Below are 12787 nucleotides of genomic sequence, written 5' to 3'. Positions count from 1 at the left end.
GGCCTGGAGCTTAGCTATGGTAAATGGGACCAGAGGGAAGTGATGGCTGTTTGAGGTGGACTTTGTTGACAGCAGCTGGAGATAGCAGCTGACAGAGGAGGAAGAGGGAAGAGTGACAGACAGCAGATAGCCGCAGGCCTGCAGGTCAGCCACTGTTGCCCAGGGTCGCCCATCCCCAGGAGCCGACTTCGTATCACAGGAGCTGAGTGCTTACCCTGTGGGTTCTTAGTTCGATGTCACGTCTTTATGACAAGATTCCATTCTCTTCCGCATCAGTGTGAGACAGACATCGTAATGAAATTCTAATTAGCCAAATATGGAATGTAAGCCTGGAACTCATTTTATAGAGAAATTTTCTTATGTGAACTACTTTCCCTGATGATAGAGGAGTTGTGACGATGTAACATCAGATAAAGTTTATCTGATTGGCACTTGTAAGAAGGGTTCCTGGCAAAAAAGAACTGTTTTTTTGTTGTTGTTGTCCTCCCTTTTGATCTTTCCTTTCCATTCCATTCCTTTTTTTTTTTTTTTTTTTTGTCTTGTGAGCGGTCATCTGATTTATAAAAAGATGCAACAAAAAGTAAAATGGTACAAGATAATCAGTTTCAAAACATAAAAAAGTGAGTGTCTTTAGCCATAGCTCAGAACAGAGGAACTGGGTAAGGAGAATTGCTTGTATGAACTGGCAACAGGAAAAGTTGGTAAAGGAGAGCTGAGGAACTCTGTTAAGACATAGGAGTGAGGGGCTCCATCATCATCTGGCATTTGCTCAGTGTCATCTATATGGTTAGAGATGTCCATGATGGGAACTCCAGCAATCTTCTGGGTCTGGGTCAGCTGATGCCACAATGTAACACTCTGAAGTACTTCCATACTGAGCAGTCATCTGCATAGTTTGTCTTGTGTGTACATGGTAATCATTTGAATCTTGGCTCTTTCGCAATCCTTAGAGCCTCTTGATACTTTCACCCAGGTTTCTCAGTTTCAGCCATTACACAGTCAGTTGTACAACTGGTAAACTTGGCACACAGCCCATCCATCATTGACCGGTCAAGTTTGGCTTAAATAGAAAAGTTGATAAAGTCGGTACCAACCAGGATGTGGTAAGTCGGCCCAGCTGTGTGTTTATATTGGAAAAAGCAGGAGGGATGTTGGGGGACTTCTCTTTCCTTGAGTGCATGGGATCCTTCTTTTCTTTCTTTTTAGGTTTTAATCTGTCCTTCTCTCAGAGAAGGATCTCAGAGCTAAGCATTCGCTTCCCGGTCACATACTTTCTTGCTTTCTCTTGCTTCCCCATGTTCACATCATGCCCATTTCTCCTTGCTTTTGATTTTCTAATTCACTCTTTGTAGTACCATAAAACTTATTTAAATAAAATGTTGGCCTACTAAGTCATTGATTATTAGTAACTTCTTTGTTCAAAATTTGAGAGCAAGAAGTATTATGTAAATATATCTTTTTGTTATTTAACTAGTCTTACAACATTTAGCATCAAATTTCTTGAAACATTTAAACAAATTAATCACAAACCGGGGCTTGGGCTCTTTCTTTCTTTTTTTTTTTTTTAAGTAATCTCTATCCCCAACATGGTACTTGAACTCACAACCCTGAGATCAAGACCTGCACGCTCCAGTGACTGAACAAGCCAGGTGCCCTTTGGGCTTTTTGTTTTTAAGTTCCTCAGGTGAGGGGGTGCCTTAGTGGCTCAGAGGTTTAAGCTTCTGCCTTCAGCTCAGGTCATGGTCTCAGGGTCCTGGGGTCGAGCCCTGCATGGGACACTCTGCTCAGCATGGAGCATGATTCCCTCCCTCTCTGCCTACTTGTGATCTCTCTCTCTCTCTGTGTCAAATAAATAAATAAAATCTTAAAAAAAAAAAAAGTTCCTTAAGTGATTCTAATGTGTGACCAGTGTTGAGAACTCTAGCACTGGATAATTCCTTTAAATAGCTCAAGAAATTAATTTTGAAAAGCGAACTAAAAGCCTACATAGATTATGATTGGTGTTAAATTGAGGGGAAAAAAGAGATAAAGAGAAGAAATCAGCTGGAACAGAGTGTAATTAGGTACTCAAATATTTGTTAGATGGATAAATACATTTACGGAATGTAGGGTTTGTTTTTTTTGTCTCTTCATAAATATGTCAAATGGGTATATAAATTCAAGAAAGGAGTTTGATATAAAATTGATTAAAATGTTAGAACAGAAGTTTTTTAGAATTTTAGTGTTACTATTTCATGATGCTTTTAAGATGATCTCTCTGTAGATGGTGGGAAGATCTTGTTAGCATATGTTTTTAATTTCTCAAGCTTGAATAATTTAGTCACCGAACAAAGATTTAGAATGAGTTTTGGGAGACACAAGTCCTAGATTATGTCCCCACCTAGCTGGGTCAGAGATTTGAGAGCAGGGGCTGGAGGGAAGAGCTCCAAGGACATTTTTGTATACATGCTGATACCTTGGGCAGGAACACTCTTCCCACACTTCCGGTGGCTAGCTCTTTTGTGTCATTTGGATCTCAACTCATTGTTCTATATTTCCTGGTTCATCCAAGTTAAAATACATCCCATTTGTCACTCAACCTTTACTGTGTCCTGTTTTCTTTTTAGCTGTGATCACTATTCATTAATCACTATTTGATCACTGTTCATTAATATAATGTTTGTTTACATATTTATTTTCTCATTTCTGCATTAGAATATCTGCTCCTTAAAAGCAGAGACCTTGTCTTTTCTTTTCATGACTGTGTCCCCAGGTCTTAGAGCAGAGCTGGAGTTGCATGATAAATATTTGAGGAATATTTATGGGATATACAGGGACATTTATTCATCTCTGTTGTCCATTGTTTTCAAGAATGGTTTGAAACACACACATACGTGAGCTCACACAAACTTTCTATGTCTTTCAACCCCTATGTAGTGTGCAGATTAGTGCTTAACTATTTTGGTTTTTTGTCTCGATGAAATGGGACATGTTTCATAAATTTCATATGCCCTCTTTTTTTTTTTTTTAAAGATTTTATTTATTTATTTGACAGAGAGAGATCACAAGTAGACAGGCAGGCAGAGAGAGAGAGAGGAGGAAGCGGGCTCCCTGCTGAGCAAAGAGCCCGATGTGGGACTCGATCCCAGGACCCTGAGATCATGACCTGAGCCGAAGGCAGTGGCTTAACCCACTGAGCCACCCAGGCGCCCCTCATATGCCCTCTTAGTACTTCTCATCATTACAGAGTGATGGTTCTGGGGGATTCTGCTTCTCGTGGAGATAGTATATAGTGATTTTATAAGTCCATGTATTTGGGAAGGAGTGTTTTACTTCTTGGCAGCTTAGAGAACTTCAATCTTTCCAAATTCCATGTAATTTTCATAGCATTAAAGCTACTAATTTCAGATTATTGGTAAGTTTTAAATGATTAATTCCCACGTTACTTTGAATTAGTCTTTGTTTGCCATCCCTGATTGCAGCTAGTTAGTAAAGTAGCTAAACTTTTAAACTCTACTTGGTTTTAATTTTGAGTGATGTCACTGCTTCTCTCATGGTTAATGGTTCTTAATTACCTGCAGCTTGTCTGGTTTGCTCATTTATTTTCCTGTGTTCCAACACCTCTTGTGATCTCCCAACTTCTGGCCTTTTGGGGGATTTGTACTTTAACTGGGTTCAGATAGGAAATACCCCTGAGTACAAAGAGAAGATATTTTTCTTCTAACTTCACTATCTCCTATTATTAATGTATTACATTGTTGTGGTACATGTGTTACAACTGATGAACCAGCATTGATACAGTATTAATTAAAATCCATGGTTTACATTAGGGTTCACTCCTCTTTCTATAGTTCTGTGGGTCTTGACAAATGTATAATGTTATTTACCTACTGTTGGTATCTTACAGCCTAGTTTCATTGCCTTGAAAAACCCTGTACCTCATCTATTTGTTTCTTCTCCTCTCTCTGCACCCTCCTTGCTCACCCCTCAGCCCGGGATCTTTTTACTGTCTAGAGTTTTACCTTTTTAGAGGCACCTGGCTGGCTTAGTTGCTAGGGCATCTGACTCTTGATCTCAGGGTTGTGAGTTCTAGCCACCACATTGGGTATAGAGATTACCTAAAAAATAAATAAAAATTAAAATGTTGGTTAATTTTTACCTTTTCCAGAATGCCATAGAGTTGGAATCATATAGTATTTAGCCTTTGAGACTGGTCCTTCACTTAGCAATATGCATTTAAGGTTCTTCGAAGTCTTGTGGCTTAATAATTCATCTTTTAATTGTCAAATAATCCGTTGTGTGGGTGTGGCACAGTGTACCTGTTCACCTACTGAAGGAGATTGGATTGCTTCCAAGTTTTGGCACTTCAGAGAATAAAGCTGCTGTAAATATCCGTGTGCAGGTTTTTGTGTGGACACTAGTTTTAAGCTCTTTTGGGTAAATACAAAGGAGCACAATTACTGATCTTATAGTGAGAATGTGTTTAGTTCTGTGAGAAACTGCCAAGCTGTCTCACACAGTGCCTCCCATTTTGCATTCTGACCAAACAGTGAATGAGAGTTCGGTTGTCCCACATCCTTGCTAGCATTTGGTATTACTAGTGCTTTGGATTTTTTATATTCTACGTGATATGTAATAGTACCTTGTTTAAATTTGCAATTTCTTAATGACATACAAAGTTGAGCATCTTTTCAGATCCTTTTTTTTTTTCGTTTTTAAAGACTCTATTTATTAACAGCACAAGCATACGGAGAGGTAGCAGCAGGCAGCAGGAGAGGGAAAAAAGCAGGCTCCTCGCTGAGCCGGGGGCCCAGTGTGGATTTCAGTCCCAGGACCTGAGCTAAAGGCAGATGCTTAACTGACTGGGTTTCCCAGCCACCGCTCTTTTCACATTTTTAAATTAGGTTTGATTTCTTGTTGCTACTAAGACATCTTTATATTATATTTCTTATTTTAAGTCCTTTACCATGGCTGTGTTTTGCAGATATTTTCTCTACTCTGTGACTGGTCTTTTCATTCTCTCTCTTTTTTTGTTTTTAAGATTTTATTTATTTATTTGTCAGAGAAAGAGCGAGCGAGAGTGAGCACAGGCAGACAGAGTGGAGGGCAGAGTCAGAGGGTGAAGCAGGCTCCCTGCGGAGCAAGGATCCCAATGTGGGACTCGATCCCAGGACGCTGGGATCATGACCTGAGCCAAAGGCAGCTGCTTAACCAACTGAGCCACCCAGTTGTCCCATCTTTTCAATTTTTTTTCTTTTGTAGATAATGCTTTTGGTTTTATATCTGAAAAGTCATTGCCAAATCCAAGGATCCCTACATTTTTTCTTATGTCATCTTTAAGAAGTTTTGCATTTTACGTTTAGGTTTTGTGAAAAGTGTGAAAAGTTTGTTTTTATTCTTTTCATTTGTTTGTTTTTTCTTATCAATGTCCCATTGTTCGGTTCCATTTGTTGAAGACTGTCCTTGCCATTGAGTTGCCTCTGCCTGTGTGTGTGGATGTTGTTCTGGGCTCTCCACTCTGTTCCAAGCACCTGTCTCTTTTGCCAGGCACCTTCTGTCTTAATCACTATAGCTTTAATAGTAAGTCTTGAGATTGGGTGGTGGCAATCCTCAATTTCCTTTTTTTCCCCGCTCTTTAATATTTTGTTGACTACTCTGGGACTCTTGGTTTTCCAGTTTTCCATCCAAATTTTAGAGTCAACATGTTGGTATCCACAGAATAACTTCGTGGCATTTTGATTGGGATTGCATTGAGTCTGTCGATCAGTTTGGGAAGAACTGACCTCTTAACAGTATTGAGTGTTCTTACCCAAGATTATGGACTTTCTTTCCACTTCACATCTTACCTTGCTTGTTATCTTTCATCAGAATTTTATACTTTTTCTCATATAGATCTTGTGCATATTTCGTTAGATTTGCACCTAAGTATTAATTTTTTTGGTATGCTAATGTAAATGGTCTTGTGTTTTTAACTTCAAATTCCACTTGTACATTGCTGGTATATACGAAAGCAATTGACTTTTTAAATTTTTTAATTAAAATTCAATCTCGTTAACATACAGTGTACTTTTAGTTTCATGGTTAGAATTTCGTGATTCATTGGTTGCATACAACACCCAGAGCTCATCCCAACAAGTGCCCTCCTTAATACCCCTCACCCAGTTACCCCAACTTTCCCCTCTCCAGTAACCCTCAGTTTGTTTCCTGTAGTTAAGTCTCTTGTGATTTGCCTCCCTGTTTCTATTTTTCCTTCCCTTCTCCTATATTCATCTGTTGTTTCTTAAGTTCCACATGTGACTGAAACTATATGGTATTTGTCTTCCTCTAGTTCCATCCATGTCCTTGCAAATGGCAAGATTTTGTTCTTTTTGATGGCCGAGTAATGTGTGTGTGTGTGTGTGTGTATGTATGTATACCACATCTTCTTTATACATTCATCTGTTGATGGACATCTGGGCTCTTTCAATAGTTTGACTATAAACATTGGGGTGCTTTTGCCCCTTCAAATCACTTTGTGTACTTTGGATAAACATCTAATAGGGCAATTGCTAAGTCGTTGGGTTGTTACATTTTTAACTTTTTGAGGAGCCTCCATACTGTTTTCCAGAGTTGCATTCCCACCAACAGTGTAGGAGGATTCCCCTTTCTCCACATCTTCGCCAACATCTGTTGTTTCCTGACTTGTTAATTTTATCCATTTTGACTGATGTAAGGTGGTGTCTCATTGTGGTTTTGATTTGTATTTCCCTGATGCTCAGTGATGTGGAGCCCTTTTTCATGTGTCTGTTGGCCATTTGGATGTCTTCTTTGGTCTGTTCATGTCTTCTGTCCATTTCTTGACTGGATTTTTTTGTTTTTTGGATGTTGAGTTTGATAAATTCTTTATAAATTTTGAATACTGGCCCTTTGTCTGAAACATCATTGGAAAGCAATTGACTTCTGTATTTTAACTGTGTATTGTGCAGACTTGCTATAATCACTTGGCTAGTTTCAGGAGGGTGTGGGGTGTGAAGTCTTTGTATTTTCTGTAGACAGTCATGTCATCTGTGAACAAAGTTTTATTCTTTCCCAGGTTGTATACCTTTTGTTTCCTTTTCTTACCTTATTTCATTAGTTTGGCCTTCCAGTATAGTATTGAATAGTAGTAGTAGGAGGGACATCCTTGCCTTGATTCCCTGTCTTCTATTTTCTCAGTATTAATATCATGTTAGCTGTGGATTTTTGGAAACATTCTTTATCAAGTTGAGGAAGTCCTCCTATTCTTAGTTTCCTGAGGGTTAATAATGAAGAGGTGTGGATTTTGTTAAATATTTTTTTTCCTCCCTTCATTGATATGATCATGTGATTTTCTTTCTGTTGATATGATGGATCACATTGATTTTCTAATGTTGCATACCTGGAATAAATCCTACATGACCCTGGTGTATAATTTTTTAATATAGTGTTTGCTTTTATTTGCTAATTTTTGTTGAAGATTTTTGTGTCTGTGTTCATGAGAGATACTAGTTTGTAGTTTCTTTTCTTGTAGTATTGGTTTTGGTGTCAGGGTAATAATGATCTCCTAGAATGATTTAGGAAGTACTCCTTCTAGTTTTACTTTCTGGAAGAGATTTTAGAGAATTGTGTAGTATTCCATAAATGTTTGGTTGAATTTACAGTGATTGGGATTGTTAGCAGTAGCCCTCCCTTCTTTCATCTGATATTAGTAATTTATGTCTTCTACCTTTTTTTCTTTGTTTGACTGGCTAAGGGTCTATCTGTTTTATTGATGTTTTCAAAGAAACAGACTTGGGGTTTATTGATTTAAAAAAAAATTCCTGGTTTTAATTACATTGATTTCTGCTCTAATTTTTATTTTTTTTCTACTTCCTTTAGGGTTTTTTTTAATGATTTTATTTGACACAGAGAGAGTCAGTGAGAGAGGGAATACAGGCAGGAGGAATGGGAGATGGAGAAGCAGCCTCCCTGAGCAGGAAGCTCTGATGCAGGGCTCGGTCCCAGGACCCTAGGACCATGTCCTAAGTCAAAAACAGATGATTAACCAACTGAATCACCCAGGAGCCCCTCCTTACTTTAGATTTGATTTTGTTGTTGTTGCCTAAAATGGAAGCTTAGATTATTGACTTTAATCTTTTTTTTTCTAATATTTGCATTCAGTACTGTATTTTCCCTTTAAGCAGCATTCCACACATTTTGCTACATTGTATTTTGTTGAGACTGGTCTCCTGTCATTTAGAAGTGTGTCATTTAATCTCCATGTATTTTGGACTTCTTCAACTATCTTCTGTTACTGATTTTTAATTCCATTGCGGTCTGAGAACATACTTGGTATAATTTTTATTTTTAAAAATTTGTTGTGTTTTGTGGCCCAGAATTATTCTGTCTTGATGAGTGTTCCATATGAGCTTAAGAAGAATGTGTGTTGCACTATTACTGGGCGAAATAGTCTGTGTACATCTGTTGTACGGTAATTGATGGTGGTGTTAAGTGTGCCATGTCTGGACTGAATGTCCACATCTGTCAAATCCTTGTTGCCCTGCTGCTGGATCGGCCCATTAATGATGGAGAAGTGTTGAAGTCACCAGCTGTGATAATGGAATTGTTTATTTCTCCCTGCAGTTCTGTTAGGTTGTGTCTCACCTGTGTTGATCAGGCACACATACCTTAAGGATAATTGTGTCTTTTTGGTCAGTCGATTTCTTTATCATTATGTAATGCTGCTCTTTATGCCTGATAATTTTCCTTCTCTGAAATCTGCTTTGTCTGAAATTCATGTAGCTACGCCATTGTTCCTATGATTAGTGTTACTTTGGATTTTTTTTATTTTAATGTATCCTAGCATTTAGCTTGTTGATATTTAAGTTGTTTCATTTTTCATCAAAATATAATTCACAAAGCATAATAGTTGCCATTTTAAAGTGTACTCTTCTCTGGTTTTTAGTATATTTACTGTGTATATGGTACATATGTCACTTCTGTCTAATTCCAGAATGCTTCCATCACCCGAAAAATAAACCTCTTACTTCCAATTCTCCCCTCCCCTTATTCCCTGGCAATCATGAATCTACTTTCTGTTTTTATGGATTTGCCTTTTCTGGAACATCTCATATCAGTGGAATTGTATAACACGTGACCTTTTGTGTCTGGCTTCCTTTAACCTGAGAGTAGAATGTTTTCAGACTTCACTCGTGTTGTAGCATGTAACAGTTTATTCCTTTTTATGGTTGTGTAAGAGGCTCTTCCACATTTTATGTATCCATTCATCAGTTGATGGACGTTGGGTATATACTCTTTTGGCTGTTATGAGCAGCGCTGCTGTGCACATTCATGTACAGGTTGTGGCAGGAACATCTGTTGTCAGTTCTGTCGGTGTCATACCCCTAGACGTAGAACTGCTGGGTAATTGTACGTGTGTAACTTCTTGAGGAGCTACCGAGCTGTTTGCTGCCTTAGTCACACTGTTTTACATTCTCACCGACAATACAGGAGGGTTCCAGCTTCTCCGCCTTCTTGCCAGCACTTTTCTTCTTCTTTTTTTTTCTTTTTCTTTTTCTTATTTTACCATAGTTGTCCTAGTGGGTGTGACGTGGCATCTGCATGTGCTTTTGATTCGCATTTCCCCGATGACTAAGGATGTCGAACATCCCGACATGTGCTCTTGACCGTCTGTGTATCATCTTTGGAGAAATGTCTATTCAAAAGTCTTTGGCTTGTTTTTAAATTAGGTTATTTGTCTTTTTGTTGTTGAGTTCTAAGAGTATATTTGCATATTCTGGTTATTAGATCCTTGTCAGACAAATGATTTGCAAATACTCTCTCCCATTCTGTGGGTTGTCTTTTCACGTTCTCCGTAGTGTCCTTTGACACACGAAAGTTTTTATTTTGATCAAGTTCAGCTTATCTAATATTTCTTATTGCTTTGTGTATCATGTCTAAGAAAGCTTTTCCCGATCCAAAGTCATACAGATTTTCACCTGTTTTCTCTGAGTGTTACAGTTTTGACTCTTACATTTAAATCTTTGATCCATTTTGAGTTATATTTTTGTGTATGTGTGACGTTGCTGTTCCAAGTTCATTCTTTTGCATGTAGATATTCACTTGTCCCAGTAGTAGGCACTCGAAAAGACTGTTTTTCCCCCCATTAAATGGTCTTGGCATCCTTGTGAAAAATCAGTTGACCATAAATGTATGGGTTGTAAATACTTTCTTTTTGAATACTTGGGGAATCTACACTATAAAGTAAAACCATTCCTAAAGTAGTAAAACCATTCTTGGTTAAGTGAAATGGGTCTCTATTATGGCACTGTGAGTTTGGGTTTGCTTTTCACAGCAAACGCTGCCTAACCCAGTATTCACAGATGTTCCGAGTTATTTAGTCATGTGTTATGCAACTTTTGTTTATCTGAGAACAAATGCATAAATGGTAAGTTGAGTACTAATATTACCTAATAGCATTTGTTCACTGAGGCTAAGTTATATGATTTATTTATTTATTTAAGATTTTATTTGAGAGTGAGAGAGTGCAGGAGCAGGAGGAAGGGACAGAGGTAGAAGCAGGCTCCTTGCTCAGCAGAGCGCCTGATGTGGAACTCAAACCCAAGAGACTGGGATCATGACCTGAGCCAAAGGCAGATGCTTAACCACATAGGCACCCCAGTTATACAATTTAGAATGCCATCATGAAGTTCAAGAACTTCAACAATGTGTAACTGAGGCAGGGAAAGTAATCGACCTAAAGGTATACAGTTGATGAGTAGGATGGCCAGGATTATGAACCGAGACCCCCTCCCGTGATGTACTACATAACTATGATGTAAGGTCTGAAATTGTCTCAGGAGAGAGAGGTCCAAGCTAATTTGGTCACCAGTGTAAGGAGCAGGTGGCTTTCTGTAGATGACTGTGAAATTACGGTTTGGTATGAAGTCCTTCTCTCCGACACTAGCAGGGCCAGTCTTTGGTTGATTAACTAAAAAAGTCAGTTTAAACAAGTACTCTTAGGGAATGGTACATACAGTTTTTAGCATTTTATTTGGAAAAAATATATGTACATTTATTCTCCATTGAAACAGTGCCAGGTCTTTTCTCTGGAAACTGGCCTGCAGATTAGATTTCTGAGTTATCACAGCACTTGGGTTGCTCAATAGGTTAGGCATCTACCTTCAGCTCAGGTCATGACCTTGGGGTCCTGGGATGGAGTCCCACATTGGACTCCCTGTTCAGCAGGGAATCTCCTCCCATTGCCCCTTTCCCTGCTCATACTGTCTGTCTGTGTCTCAAATAAATAAAAAGAATCTTTAAAAAAAGCTTTCTATGTTGTCTTTTTTTGCATTCAGTTTCAGTTTCTTTAACTGAATTGAGTGAGAATCCTGTGATCACTCCCTCCCTGCCTGGTACTTGGTCATCTCACCCATACCTAACTTAGCAAAAATTTTCTTATTGATTTCTTTGTATCAAATCTTTCCAAAGTAGCTGTGTTAGTTTTCAAAAGAACAGTGATTTTTTTTGCAGTCATATTTTGTTGGTTTACATAGTGTTTAATGAAAAGTAAGTGTAGGTGTCCTTAACTAGTTTGGGAATCATCACATTTGATTCTTGCTGACTAAACAGGTCATGGAGTAGCAGAGTCACAGGGGAATTAGATAGTAATTTATTGCCTCTAAGCATATAAGCCTACCAGGGTATCACAGTATTGTAAAGGGGAAACACAGGATAGCTAATCCTGTGAGACCCATACTTGGAAATAGGTTATGAAAGATTTGGAACATCTGTTCAATGGGACACTCAGCATGCACATAAAATATTAATAGAAATGTATGTGTTTTATGTAAAGACATTCAAGTTATATTTTTAGATGGGAAATTTTTTTTAATAGAATGGGTTTTTATTTTTTATTTTTTTATTCTTTTTTTAAGATTTTATTTATTTATTTGACAGAGAGAGAGAGAGGTCACAAGGAGGCAGAGAGACAGGCAGAGAGAGGGGGGAAAGTAGGCTCCTGGCTGAGCAGAGAGCCTGATGTGAGGCTTGATCTCAGGACCCTGAGATATGACCTGAGCCGAAGGCAGAGGCTTAACCCACTGAGCCACCCAGGTGCCCCTAGATGTGAAATAGTTTAGAAAAGCATGAATATTTGTGTGTGTGTGTGTGTGTGTGTGTGTGTACACATATGTGTGTGTACACACATACATAGATAAGGTCTGGGGTTTCCATTCAAGATGGTGGCATAGGAGGATCTTGAACTCATCTCTTCTATGAAATACACACTGAATCTATAGCTCCATATGGAAAAATTTCCTGTGGAAAAAACCCTACAACTAGCTGAGTGACTCCTACACATTAGGTGAGTAAGGAAAAAAACCTATGTTGAAGTAAGAATCAGTCTTGCCATAAACCCCACCCCTGGTACAGCGACCTGGGATTGGGAGGGTACTCAAAACCCCAGGCTTCTCCCTGAGGAGCAAAGGGTTTGAGCCCCACTTCTGGCACCCCAACTTCCAAGACGTACATCTAAGACAAGACCCCAAAACATCCAGCTTTGAAAGCCATCAGAGCTTGCACCCATGAGACCCACAAGGCTATAGCAAACTGAGAAACAGTTCTTAAAGCAGTCCCATGAGTAGACTGACCCACCCTGGAACTCAGCACAGAAGCAGCAGACTGAAATGGGATCAGATTTCTGTGAAAGAGGCTCATTTGCTTATCTTAAAGCCCTGAGGGGCAGGCATCTAATTTAACGTGGATCTCGGGGACGCCTGGGTGGCTCAGTTGGTTAAGCAGCTGCCTTCGGCTCAGGTCATGATCCCAGCGT

General features: G+C 38.8%; 1 protein-coding gene and 1 pseudogene across 14 annotated transcripts in view; one reads left to right on the top strand and one right to left on the bottom strand.

Moving 5' to 3' along the window:
• The window catches only part of LOC309857294 (conserved oligomeric Golgi complex subunit 2-like), a 28488-nt gene that overhangs the window by 4454 nt on the left and 11247 nt on the right, over window positions 1-12787 (top strand). The gene's annotated exons all lie outside the window — the stretch shown is intronic.
• Window positions 194-1375, bottom strand: LOC309857293 (rRNA-processing protein FCF1 homolog pseudogene; annotated as a pseudogene). Its single transcript has 2 exons — window positions 674-1375; window positions 194-215 (listed from the first exon to the last, which is right to left on the bottom strand). The product of its transcript is annotated as an rRNA-processing protein FCF1 homolog pseudogene (transcript).

This window comes from Mustela nivalis (genome assembly GCF_964662115.1).
Source record: "Mustela nivalis genome assembly, contig: HAP1_SCAFFOLD_601, whole genome shotgun sequence".
In the NCBI taxonomy this organism is placed as follows: domain Eukaryota; kingdom Metazoa; phylum Chordata; class Mammalia; order Carnivora; family Mustelidae; genus Mustela; species Mustela nivalis.
This window is presented reverse-complemented; position numbering and strand designations above follow the sequence as displayed.